This window comes from Triticum dicoccoides, chromosome 1B (genome assembly GCF_002162155.2).
Source record: "Triticum dicoccoides isolate Atlit2015 ecotype Zavitan chromosome 1B, WEW_v2.0, whole genome shotgun sequence".
Taxonomy (NCBI): Eukaryota; Viridiplantae; Streptophyta; class Magnoliopsida; order Poales; family Poaceae; genus Triticum; species Triticum dicoccoides.
In genome coordinates this window covers 96,171,409-96,186,095 of record NC_041381.1, presented here as the reverse complement: position 1 = coordinate 96,186,095, position 14,687 = coordinate 96,171,409, and positions in this window count along the sequence as shown.

The window sequence follows — 14,687 nt, the reverse complement described above, 5'->3', positions numbered from 1 at the left end:
CAATGGACACAGGTTGACGGGACGTAAGCAACCATCACAGTTAATACAGCCACGCCATGGTAAAATTCAAATTTCAAATCGAATGGTGGTACAAGAAGAAGTGCATTCTCCAGAGTCCAGAAACCCCAACCCACCGAACCCCTCGGTCTCCTCCGCTTCTCCGGCGACCTCTCTCCTCCCACCCATCACTGGTTCACCGCAACGCAGCGAACCAACCCGCCAGCCACTCAACGCTCAGCTCCCACCGCTCACTCTCCATGTTCTCGTCTCTGGCGCCGGCGGCGGCGGCCTCCAAGAACGCGGACGGCGACGAGGGGCGCCGAAGCGGCCCGGCGTCGCCGGAGAGGCTGCGCCACATGCACGCGGACGTGGCCGAGCTGCTCCGGGCCAACACCACCCCACGCCGGCGGCGGGCGAAGAAGCCGGTGCCCGGGGAGGAGCGCCGCCACGCGCGCTACGGCTGCGCGTTCGAGGAGGAGGCGCCGGCGGAGGGCGGGCTCGCGCCGCCCCGGATGGTCTGGGCCAAGGTGAAGACCTACCCGCGGTGGCCGGGCCAGGTGTTCGACCCGGCGGACGCGTCGAAGCAAGCGCTGTGCGAGCGCAAGCGGGGGCCGGACGGGGCCGCCCTGGTTGCCTTCTTCGGGGACGGCTCCTTCGTGTGGGCCGGCGCGGCGGACCTCACCCCGCTCCGCCACGACTTCGCGCGCCTCGCCGCCGTCGGCCTCCGGAGCAGCTTCAAGGCCGAGTTCGCCCTCGCCCTGGACGACGCGCTGGCCGAGGTCGCGCGCCGCGTGGACGCCGGTCTCTCCTGCGGGTGCCCCAGCGCCGCCGCTAGGAAGCAGGTGTTTCCGAACTCCGGCCTCCGCAGAGGCGCGTCCGGCGCCGTGGTGGACGCCGGCTTCGCCCGGGACGCGCTCCGCGGCGAGGCGCTCGTCGGGTACGTCCGCGCGCTGGCGGTGGCGCCGGGGGAAGGCGCCGACAGGCTCGACCACGCCATCGCCGCGGCGCAGCTGGCAGCGTTCGACCGATGGAGAGGCAAGACCGTCGGCGTGTCCGCCGCGCCTGCAAACCGCGCTGCGACGCCCAAGAGGACGACAAGGGCAAGGGGCCAAGACGACGACGGCGTCGACGATGGCGGCATGGTGCTCTCCGCGACGCCGCGTGCACGCCGTGCAACGACCCCCAAGCGAGCAAGGCCCACGGGACAAGACGACGGCGCCGACGGCTCCGCCATGGTCTTCTCCGCGACGCGCGCAAGCCGCGCCACAACCCCCAGGAGGACAAGGGCAAGGGGGCAAGACGGCGGCGACGCCTCCGCCGGGAACCGGGTCATGACAAGGTACGCGCGCGCGGCCGCCGCGGCGGACGCGGCCTTCGTTCGGAACGTGTTCCGCGGCGATGCGAGCGTGGAGCACTACGCCTCCGCGAAGGGCCTGACGCCGCATGCCGGAGCCGAGCGGCGCGACCTCGCCATCGCCGTCGCCACGCCGCAGCCGAGGGCCTTCGCCGCGTGGAGGGGCGCCCCAAGCCTCCTCCCCGACGAGCACACCGCGACCCACGACGCCACCGACACCGCCGCCAACGCCAAGGCCGCCATGGATGCCGCCGACACCAAGATGGCAAGATCGACGGGAGGCGACGACTCCGCCGGCGACCCCGGCAAGTGGAAGATGACGAGCTGCATCAGCTCAAGGGAGGAGAGCTCCGGCTGCGAGGACGACGTCGTCGACGATGATGCCACGGGATCGGAGTATTCCTCCGAGGCCCCGTCCCATGAGACGACGGTGAGCAGCAGCAGGTGGAAGGATCAGCTGATCGTCGTGCAGTTCATAGCTATCGTTCTGCTCGTTCTGCTCGTGTGCCGGCTGATGATGGAGTAGTATCGACGTTAGATGATCTCGAGCTGAAACTTCTCATTCATATGTGTGCGACGAGTTGTAGGATCGAACACTGGTTATCTTTTGGTGACATTTATCTGCACTTTATTAGTATGAAAAACAGCAATTCGAGACTACTGAACTAAACACCGATCATGTGGTCGAGCTTTTGTAATATTTTGTGAAGATGCCGACCTGAAGTTTCTCCTTCACTTGTACAATGTGGTAGTACGAGTGACGGATATCAGTTATAAGATCATTGGTTGTCTTTCATGGCATTTGTGAAAAAAGATTGTAACTTGCGCAGATTCTCCTACATGACTGCAAAGTAAATGGGGCTTCAAGAAGAAAGATCATACTGCAGCTGCCTTCCAAAACTCTGATAAAGAATGCAGAGCCAGCAGGCGATCTTTGCAGCAACATTTTGATTTTTGAACATGGTGCATGGCAGTCATGGTTACAAGGCACAAGCTGACAATCCACAGCTGCTGTGAGTGAGAAGATACGGGGGCAGCAAGCCAGCAATGGAGCTTTGATCTGATTGGGTGGGTCGGTGTGTGTTAAAGCAGATGCTTCTGCGGTACATCTGCACTTGTGCAGCAGGCAGGGGTCAAAAGCTCCTCAACTTTGGTCTTTGGCCTGGGTGAAACTCTGAAAGAAACAAGATACTACAAGACAGAAAAGTTCTCTCTTTGTTTGTACCCTGGGGTTGAGAGAGAGAGAGAGACGGGAGTAGCAAAGACAAAGCTCCAACCGCAAGTAATGTCAGGTTGCAGAGGCCACACACATGACCCCGACGACGTCTAGGGTGGTTTTGTGAGGAAGGTAACAATTTTTTTTGAAGTGTTTTTTTAATGTTGTTGAGGTGAAACTGTGAGTAAAACCAAGGGCTGGGTTGTGTTGGAAAGACGTTTCACAAAAGCATCAAATTTTCACCGTGGATTGCTGACATGGTGCCATGACCTTTGAAGTGATTGAACCAGCAAACCAACCAGCGGACCTGCTGCAGTGCTGCTGCTGCAGCAGCAGGCGCAGACAGGAGTTGGGAGGTGGCAGTTTCTAGCATGCCTTTTGCTGGCAAAAACGATAAAGGCCCCCTTTGATACTCTAACTCAACTAGAGGTTAGAGTTAGATTTTAATCCTGAACTAACCCTAACCAATAAGGTGTTTGGATGACAGGGTTAAATGGAGCGCGGATACGGCAAGGCGCCTTCATGGGCGGTGCGAGAGGGAGGGGGGAGAGGACGAGAAGCTTCGAGGAAGTGAGTAAAGATCTCCTGCGGAAAGAGCGATAGAAAAAGGTGTTTTTTAGTGGTCCTGAGAAGAACTAACACAAATAAACATCTTTTGGGTGGGTTAGATTTTTTGGATGGATTAGATGCATCTAACCCAAACTAACCAACATGTTTGAATATTTTTGGGTTAATTGAGTCCAAACTAACCCAAACTAACTTTAACCTATGAATCCAAACAAGGCCAAATTTGATCCATCAGGCCAACTCCAGCGACCCCCAAACGGACGTCATTTTGTCCGTTTGATAGAGCAATGGGGTCGTGATCGGGTCATTTTAGTGATGCGATGGCCATGCATCCAACGCGCGGACGTGTCCCGACATCATTTTGTCCGCGTACATTTTTGTTTTGCAAGCACATATCTTTTTTTTTCATCATTGATTTTTGGTACATGGAAATACATCACCAAATTTTGACTAAAAAAGTAAGACCAAGGAAAACAAGAATCACAAGAATACATGTTAGAAGATATCCAACTTCCATAACTGCTCCTGTAAGTTGGATTAGTGCCTTCTCGATGCACTCATTGTTGATCTGCGGAGGCTCGATCTTGCGTGCTTCTTTCTTCTTCGAGTGTAAAGAAGTAGACGTTGTTTCCTCGCATCTAGTCTCATGTCTAGCCTCTATTCTAGCAACAAGTGCACTTGTCTCATCCTCTGAACTCCCAGTTCATACTGACGTTCCTGCAGTCCCCATCGCAGTGCTGCAACATCGCTGGCGCAAGAAGAATGGTTCCATGGTCAAATAGGTGCTCATTCTGTAGTCAAATCAAGCAAACATTCCCGACACTTGGGAAGACAAGGTCGCCCTGCAGGCCCCCTTCCCGGTGGCAGAGGCTTGGGGGCAAGCCTCCTCGCAAGAGGGAGGGGATGTCAGCACCCCTGGTCTCCACGCCCAAGCTGACAAGGAGTACCCACCGACCGGGGGCTCGCCAGGCTCACCCACCGCTCCAAGGCCTGCCAGGGGCAGGAAGCCCAACCGGCGCATGACTGGGCCAGCATGGGTGCGATGAAGCCCAACCACCGGGCCACTACTTAGGGTGCTACCACCAGGGGTCGGGCATCCAGAGGATCAAGGCAACGGCGGCGGCTACCCAAACCATAATCCCCTTCCTCCTGTTCTTTGTCTTGTACTCGTGTGTTGTAATCAAACCCTACAAATCGGGCTATCGAGAGTGAATCGATCGCCATTACCACCATCACTTCATCTTCCCTCTTACACTTACTCTACTACCTAAAAGAAACGGAAGGTACCGTTTCCCGTATTACGGTTCGTCCGACTCCCCTCGCTCTCCCCCCGACGTACACTCCCTCCCTATCCGGTTTACCATCGCCCCAAAAAACCAGCTTCGCCTGCCATCGCAGCACATGGGCCAAGCCGAGCAAAGCCCCATGAGCCAGCCCACATCTCTCTTACCTTACGCACCACATGCAACTCTCCCATCCCGACCTCGCGCTAGGGTTAGCGCCGGCGCCAGCCCCAGCCCGTCCCTTGGCTCCTCGGCCTCCGCTCGCCTTCCTCATCAGCACCTGGCCACCGTGCTTGCGTCCTCCTACCGTTGGTCCGCCTCCGCCGTCCCGACCCCTCCCAGCACCACGCCAGCGCGCCGCCTCCGCCCTCGATGTGATCGACGCCAACGAGGTTCCATCATCGACATATATCCCGACAAGGCAACAAGGTACGAGGTAAGAGGTCAGCCCACCGTGATCTTGGCGTTTTTCGCTCGATGTCGTTGGTTTTTCCTCGTCCGTTGAGACAATCAGCTTCGCCGCCGACATCTATGTGTGAGAGGAATGATCCCATCAAGCCGTACAGCGAGAGGAACGATTCCATCAGGCCGAACGGCGAGCAGCAGCCATGCCTGACGCATACAACAGCGTGCCTGCCAAATGGTATTGTCGCTTCAACTCGGATGCAGCAGTACTCATTCTCTCCTTTTTCTGATCAGGTACGTGAGGACTGCTCCCATCCGACGGGAGCTGGGGCTGCCTCACTCATGGCATGTAGACATTGCCCGCTCGCGACTGGGTATGACCGCAACGCCTGGAGAATGCTCGCTTGTGACTGGTCACGACTGCGGCACCTGGATGATGATATTGCCTCACTCCTATCAGCTTGACTAAACGAACAAATTAGGGAGCACCGAGGCCAAACATTTGGTCCTTCAGGTACATCTTTTGTTATTTTGTCAGTCATGTGATCATGGGAACTCTCATCTCAATTTCGTTTTGGTTGTCCATCAACACGCATCAGCAAAGCTTTACTTAGGTGGCAGTACAATATAATATGGTATGAATGATTGGCGAATAAATGCTGCATCTGTTCTTCTTGTGCTGATTCAGGAATGCAATCAAGGCAGGTGAAAGGTATATGATGGATTGCACAGTTCAACACTCCAAAAAATCAATCTTGCATCTCGGTATTCTTGGCGTAGTTTATTCCCAGTTTTTCATTCAAGAATCAATCTCATTTGTTTCTTGGCAAATATAAACTAAAATGCTAGAAATTGCCCTGGACATGCTTTCTTTCTTCGCAACATATTCAATTCATATTGAACTAATCTCATTTTTAGATCACCCTCCGTAAACTAATATAAGAGCATTTAGATCACTATGATCTAAATGCTCTTATATTAGTTCACATAGGGAGTATGTAATTAATTAAACTTCAGATTCATGTTGACTAATGGCGGAGTTTTTTCAGGCCTATGACTACTAAGAAGGAACACATACTGCAAAATGAATCAGATGCGTGTAATCAGAAGGTACACATGAATGCATTCTTTGACATTTCACTTTGTGGGCTTCCTCGCCTTTTTAGCAACACACTCATTTGAAGTGCCAAGGTTTAACTCAACTGAATTGTCCTGCGATCCAGTTTCTCAACCGACCAATCATGATTCATGGGAATTTGCATTTAATTCGTAGTGAAGTACACACATTGTATTTGACACAATTGATCTCTTGGTACTAAAATTTTATGCCCAGTATATGCCAAGGTCCCCCGCAAGGGCACGAGTAGCATTGTAAGTTTTGATCCACCACTTCCATTGAGCAATCCCAGTGTGTTAAGAACAGTGATATAACTTTGTCTTTGATGATTTATTGCTATGCTTTCCTTTGTCGTGGAATTACCAGAAACACGAAAGGTAGGCGTCAAAGCTTGTGAAGAAATGAAGCACTTCCAAGTTGTTGGCCGACGATGATGATGAGATTGACAACCACACGACGAGCTCGCCGAGTGCATCCTCTAAAGGTAGGAACCGTTTTCTAAGTAAGATTGAAGACCAAGAGGATGGGGGCGGTGATGGTGTGAGGCAATGTAGCAGCCACCCATTGTTAGTTTGTGCTGCTTTCACATGTTGTGATTCAAATTTGATAATTTTGTGTTGCAGGAAACAATAGCACATATTTCCGAGAGGAGTCCGAAGGAGAATTGAATAAATGGATGATGAAGCCGGTGTTGACAATCTTGATGTATGCAATTCTTTCTAGGATCTGATTTTTTTGTACATAAAAACGCACAGTTATGGAATGGTCAAATAAAATTTACAACATCGTCTTTCCAAAAAAAGAGTTTTGATGTGTCTTATTTTAGGTCAACATCAAGTGCAGTTTTGTTAATTTTGATTCTGATGCGGATTGAGGAGACGGACAGACGATGATAATCAGTGCAGGAAGAAGACTAATGTAATGGCAATGTTGACAATACCATCTAATGTCCATGTGGATATGACCAATGTTAAACCACTAGAATTAGCTCCTCCTCCCCCGTTGCAACGCACGGGCAATTACCTATCTTTTGAAACAGACGGATTTCTTCTTCTGGCTTCTTCCCATCTTTTTCTCATGGGTGATTCCTTGGCAACTCTGCCCGGATGGAACTGTTTTACTTAACCTCAAATCCCCAACAACCACAGCCGCTGCATACCACCATGACACAAATAACATCTTTTTAATTTCATGGTGAAAGACAGTAGGAATGTTTTTTGATGGTGGATTGAGTCTACCGGTATCAATTTCATGTGAACAATATCATGGTAAGAAAGTACGTACAAAATTCAGAAAAGTTGACTGCACATTCTGGGTTGAGAGGGACAAAGAAAAGCTCTCCTTTGGAGTACCATGGGTTTGAGAGAGCGACGGCAGTTGCACGGCCACAAATAGCTGCAACCGCAAGTATTGCCAAGTGGGTAGAGTCAGATAACAGCAGGCCACACACACAGAGAGTGAAGTTCATGGAACCAAAGTTACATGGGTTTTGTGAAGAAGATCACGATTCTTGTGGAGTGTTTGTTTGAAGGAGACAAGAATTTTCAACCGTTGATGGCATGACATTGTTTGTGAGTAAAACCAAGGGGCTAGGGTGTTGGAAAAAGGTTTATAAATCTCACTAGTCACTATTTCACCGTTGATTGCTGGTTTGCTGCCATTTTCTCAACATTTATTAATAAAATCTCACCAAAGCACCACTACCGACTATTTCACCGCTGGAGCCATGAACCCGCCCGGTGCTTCCGTGCTTGAGATGGAGGTCACGCGAGCCAGCCAGCCAGCGGACCGGCTGCTGCTGCAGCAGGATTTTTTGTCCAAAAAGACCCCCTGCCGAGATGAATTGACAAAAAAGACTATCTATAGATGAATTTGATAAAAAGGACCCCCTCAGCGGTGGCGGCAGGCGACACGTGGCACCTGCCGCCACGCCAGGAGGCGGCAACCCAGCCGAAACGGCTTTCCTATAGTACATCCAGCCGCGACGGAACGGACGACGCCAGGTGGGCCACGCCGCCACCGGGCGAGGCGGCCAGCCCTGGCGCGGTCGCTGGCGGGCCGACAGCCTCTGCTGCGCCCGGACCCCGCCAGTGGGCCTCGCCGCCACTGGCTGAGGCGGCCACCCCTGCCGACAGCAGCTGCTGGCGCACACTGCCTGCTGCACGGAAGGCGAGGTGCGGGCCCCGCCGCCACTGCTGCTGGCGGCGTCTTCCTGGCACTGATTCCGACGCTCACTGTTGCAAACTGCGCTGATTCCCACGCGCGGAGGACGGCGAATTTCACGGGCTCGCTGTTGCAAACTGGGCTGATTCCCACGCGCGGAGGACGACGAAATTCACGGGCGGGAATCGCTCTGGCTTCACGAACCTGATCTGCCGACACTACAGGGATCCTCTCTCTTTTTATATGCCATGCTTCAGCTCCGTGCGCACACATACTCTCTGTAACCTCGTCCCTCTCCTTTGCTCTCTAAGTCTAAGTACGGAGAGAGAAAAAAGCTCAGTAAGCACTTTCACTCGTGATTTAGGGCGATTTAGAGTTGGATTTTGAAGATGATGAAGTTGAAGAAAAGATAGATTAAGGTAAGATCTATCCATTTTTGTTGGTTTCATTCGCATGCATGATGTTTTTATTCTGTTTGATTAGTTCCTAAGTGTGTATTCTATGTTGCTTTAGGCATTATTTCAACACTTGGAGGAGTCATTTGGAGTTTCTGTAGTAGGAATAGCCGTGCAAAGTGAAGTACGAAGGGGAAGAATGAGGTATGAGCTTTGCAATATAAGTATTTTTTTGTGCATGCAGGGTGGTAATTAGTTAGTCTTTTAGCTCATCATTAGCTATGTGATGTAAGTGCTTAGAGGTTAGAAAAATTTGCAGACGACAGATACAACATTTATACTAATTTTTTAGAAGAGTAGGTTGAAGATGTTGTATCAAATGTTAGCTGCGTCCATTAGTATTGAGATGTGAGAGAAGATCTTAATATGGTAATTAAGAAAAAAATAGCACTGCAATTGTTCATTGCATGTGGTATGTTATTTCATGTGATATGTTTATTATTAAGTCTATAGTTAGGAAACCGTAGGTCTACACACAAGCAAGTGCAATTTTTATACTTTTGATAGCCGAAAGAAAAATCCGTGTGTAATATTGATGTTCATGTGATAATAGGTTGACTCCGTTCATATAATACTGGTGACGGATATTTATTCGAACTATTTTGACGCTTAATTGCAGTCGCAAGCACATCCATATTGGAGCTGAGGTATAAATGACTCCGTAATATTGTTAATATTTTTTATATTGATGTAATTTTGTGAATAATATGCATGCCGGTGTGAATATTAATATTTGTAAATAAGTGATTATAATTGTATGATTTGAAAAAATTCTATAAATCCGGAAGATATTAAATGTATTACGCATATGATATTAAAATGTTATAATCATACTATTAAATGTTTTCGAGAAGCTCTGTTTTTGCATGTTAATATTTTTTGTATTGATGTACTATTGTGAATAATGTGCATGCCGCTGCAAATATTATTATTTGAAAATAAATGATTGTTATTGTATGATATGAAAAAATTATATAAAGCCGGAAGAAATTAAATGTTTTAATCATATGATATTAAAATGTTATTATCGTACTATTATGTTTAGTGGTTGTTTGGATAACAATTAATTACCATCGGTTTTGTCATAACTTGTAAGAAAATTAGATTTTACTAATATTGTTATTTCCAAAGTTCAGTTTTTGCATGTTACGAGAATCAGTTTAGAATATTTTTGGGGTAGTTAGAGAAAAGCAAACAGAGTTTTAGTTTGTGACCCTCGTAGACGAGTTTGAGAAAAAATAGATCTGTAAATACCAACAACCCCGGAAAGTCTAAGCAAATGATTCTAAAAACAAAGTGAACATTTGTAACGAAAATACGATTATTATTTTAGTCGTAATATATGTAAATGTTGTCATCGTACTAGTACTAAATGTTCAGTTACTAATTGTTTGAAATGTAAACATGTATGTTGGTTAGGTATTATGGAAAATTTAGTAGTGTACTATGGGAATATCGTATGCGACGGTCCTTTCGGGGTGGATGTGTCCTTGTGCGAGTCGACTATAGTTGTAGTTAGAGACATGGTGAACGTGGGTTACGCAGCTGTCAGAAGGTGCATCCGAGCGGTGTTTGGCCCAGGGATGCAGGGGGAAAAATGACAATGGAGGCCTTCGTCGCTGACGGAGCAAAAGATGGGACAGCTGCCCGTTGGGGTTTGCGGCCTGTCACAGGTGATCAGTCGTGGGGGTCGTACATGAGGTTTGCAAGCAATCCCAATAACCCAGTGTTTGGTCAGCCGATGGTGTATGTGGAGTTCATTTCAGTCACTGATGTTGCCGGATGCAGTAGCAGGGGTGGTGAGGTCGAGTTGGCCATCACATCAGCCCCTAGCATCGGCCCATCGGAACCGACGAGCGACCAGCCTGTGTATGACACAGGATATTGGTTTGCGGCCGTTGACATGAGTGAACACATGGAGGGATTGCCGGAGGCGCTCGATGATGACGATCACTCTTTCGCGTCTTCCGAGTCAAGCGAAGAAGAAGATGTTCCTCCCCAGAGGGCGGTCGCGGCGTCACTGCAACCTGGGTTTTTATAGGATATGAGCATCACAAATGAATTTCACTCTGTTTCTGGCCTAGAAGCGGGGAGTCTGGAGGTTGGGTAGGTTTTCCCAGACAAGAAGTCTGCTTACCAAGCAATTAATAGGTATGCAATCGCCCTCCACCGCCAGCAAAAAGTGAAGTGGTCTGATAAAAAAGAGTTGAAGGTCATATGCATCCACACCGCGAAAGGTTGCCGCTGAAGAGTTCTCGCTAGACTGAAGCCTGAGGTATGTCAGTCATGGCATATCACAAAAGTAGTGCAGCATAGCTGTGAGAAAACTGGGACTCTTTCAAATCACTACAATGTGACGGCAAGATATGTGGCACAGGTGATGGAAACAATTATGCAGGGAAGTCTCAACATTAGTGTTAGGGCTTTGCAAAACGATGCAGAAGATCAGATTGGCTTCCCTGTCAGCTACAGCAAGGCTAGGCGTGCGAAGGAAAATATATTCAAGAACTTGTATGGAACCTATGAGGAGGCCTATTCTTATGCCCCTAGAATGCTTCATCAGATAGCAAGTGCTAATAGGGGGACTCAAGTTTGGCGGAGAGAACGTCAGAACCCAAAGAAACCGGGTGAGCTAATCCTGGCCCGCTTATTCTGGGCATTCGCCCAGACTATACAAGCATTCAGGCACTGTCGCCCAGTATTATCAGTTGATGGTACATTTCTCACTGGAAAGTACAAGGGCACACTATTGGTGGCGATTGCAGCAGATGCAAATAATCAGCTTCTTCCTATTGCATACGCACTGGTCGAGAGCAAGAACAAAGATAGCTGGTTGTGGTTCCTGAGCTGCTTGAAGATGGGTGTCGTGAAAGAGCGTTTAGGTGTTTGCATCATCTCTGATCGCAACACATGATTATTAAGTGCTCTCGACATAATTAAGCAGTCGTCAGAAGAGTGGTTGATCTAGAGGGAAGGTGGTGCATGCGGCATTTGGCAGCAAACTTTTACTCCAAATTCAAGAATAAGGATTGGTTCAAGTTATTCAAGAGGATGTGCATGCACAAAACTCAAGCCAAAATGAATGCCATCTGGGCAGGTATCAATGGTGAGATCGAGCGCGCGGCCTTGCCGCAGAGAGAAGACCGGAGGGGTCGAAGGACAACCATAAATTTGAGCCAGTGGATCGGCGAGAATTGCCCTGATTTGTCCAAGTGGGCGCAGGCTCACGACACCGGGGCTTGGTATGGAATAATGACCAGCAACATGTCAGAGGTGTACAATGGTGTTCTTAAAGGGGTGAGAGCCTTGCCTATCACAGTCCTAATTGAAGAAACTTGGAACCGGACACTGTCATACTTTGCAGACAGGGTTACCGTGGCTAAAGCACAAGTTGAATTGAACAAGCCATGGTCCAAGAAAATGCAAAGACATCTGGACGAGAAAGCTAAGAAGTCCCAAAGCCATGGCTGCAGGAAAGTGGACGCACTTAGGAAGAGGATCCAAAAAGCAAGCTGTCACCCTCGGCCCAACGTCATGTGAGTGCACGTGTAACAAGCCCAAGCTTGAGGGCTACCCTTGTAGTCATGTGCTCCGGGCGGCTGCAGATCAAAAAATCAGTGTTGAGCCATACATATCACCGTACTTCAATATGTACAATCTGTACAACACTTGGAATGGTGAGTTCTGGGCCTGGGGCATTGATATGAACTACAAAATGTTGTGGCCAGATGGGCCGAAATGGGTTCCGAACGTCGACTTGATGAGAACCGCCAAGGGACGACGTCAGTCTAGGCGTCATCGCAATGACATGGACCATAGCCAGATGGGAGAACCAAGGCGATGCCGCGTTTGTAGGTGTCCTGGACATTCACGTAGGGAATGCCCGTATCGAGCGAACAACACCGCATGATGTTAATTTATCTGTACTCGCTATGTCTACTTATATTTGTACTATACTTTTATTAATTTAAATTGAATCTGTTTGTATTATTGAATCTCTTTGTGTTATTATATTTATATTTATTTTAAATTGAATCTCTTTGTATTATTGTATTTATATTTATTTTAAATTGAATCTCTTTGTATGTTTGTGTGCAGGTTATGGCTGAAGTGCCGCGGCTTTTGGAGGGGCCCCATGACGCCGGCCACCGTTGCCATCTATTTTTGAACCCAAATAAAGGACATGATTATCGGAGTTTCCGACTTCGAACCATAAAGAAAACCTGGCCAATACACAATTATTTCATTCCTCACCTTGACGCATATGGTCTACATGCTTTTGCTAGGCTCACATCAAGCGAAGACCAATCCCAGTTACGTTTGGACCCATCCCTTTTGACATCCCTCATTGACCGGTGGAGACATGAAACCCACACCTTTCACTTTCGTTTTGGGGAGCTTGCACCTACACCAAAAGATGTTTCTATGATCCTTGCTCTGCCAATTAGAGGTGAGCCGTTAGTCCCTCGACGAGTGTCTAACACTTGGGCACAAAATATATCAGACCGTCTTGGGATGACAATGCCAGAATCACAATGTACTGGTGGCCCTCGTGGCATCCCACTCCCCTGGTTTCATGATAACTTTCTTAATATTTCTAGCTTCGCTGATTCTGAGACGAGGAAAAGACATCTGTTTGCGTATTTCTTGTGGCTCCTCGGGGTTATGTTTCCAAATTCACACGGGGACGTATTTCTCCCTGGTCTCATCTACATTGTGGAGAAGATGGTAGATGAACCTTTACCTGAGCATCCAAAATACAACTTCGGTTCTGCCATTCTATCTCATACATATAGAGGCTTGTGTGATGCCACACAAAAAACTTCCTTCGCACAAAAAGCTCCGTTACTTTGTGTCCCCTACGAGTTTCTACAGTTGTGGTCCTGGGAATACCTCCCTGTAGGACGACCTCGTATAATAAATTCTATACACCCATATGACTATAGCGAGGGCAGCTGTGTAACTATGGCCAGCAGGTGGACAAGGGCACGAAAACATTGGTCTCCAAGTATTGCGAAAAATTGTTACCCTATATACCACCAGCAGTTTGAGGCACTTGATGAGTCTGTAGTCACATGGAACCCATGGACTCAGGAGCATGTACAGATGGTCTTTAATATACGACCCATTACACAAGGCATGTTGATCGATAGTGCATTCTGGCTGACTCGCTGCTACTTATTGTTCCTGTGGTGTGTTGAGCCTTACAACCCAGAGCGTGTCATGAGACAGTTCGGTCTGTATCAGAAGATTCCACCACCTTTTCCAAGATGTACTGACGAGGAAACCCATAAGTAAGATGTGACCTCCCTAAATAGTTAGTGTCCTTTTTAATTTACTAAACTCACACTTTGTTACATAATTTGCAGGCTAACCAATATGGGCCACGGTTGGAGTCTTTACGATTGGAGGGAGCGCAACGTTCAATGGGTACAGAAGTGGGAAAATGACGCGGTAGCAGATATAGTGCATCAACTTAGGTACATTTTATTTACATTATTTATTACGATGACCATACGATGCGTGAAGATGCTTTGCTTTCATCACAACAGTTGATGTTATTATATAATTTTGCAGACCGTACGATGGAAGTACAGCTCAAGCGTACAAGCAGTGGTACTGCATCAGCATGCGTACAAGCCTGGCCGGTCGACCTGCTATGATACCAACAAATCTCACGCATGAGGAGCAGATGCAGAGACCTGTTGAGCTGGATGCAACTTACTATCATGACGGGATGGTAATCACTAGTAATTTTTTCAGGTCCATCATTTCATAATAATTTCAACCAAATAAGAACCAAATATTTTTCCAGCTTCAAACTGCCCATGATATAGGACAGATGGCGGCGGAAAGCATGCCGCCCAGGGCTGTCAAGTCATTCAATAAACGTGTTAAAGAATACATGCTAACAAAGTTGAGATGTGGTAGAGGCGACGACGTTGTCACTGGAGCGTACAACATGCCAGTACCGAGGTCAGCAAGACCGAGTGCGGCGTCGTCGTCCAGACCGAGCGAGGCGCGTACAAGCCATGGGCAGCGGGTGGAGGGTCCGAGTACTACAACAACATTGCCACGACATGACTCTTCTCTGCCACTACATCGCTCTTCTTCGGTGCTGCTTCGT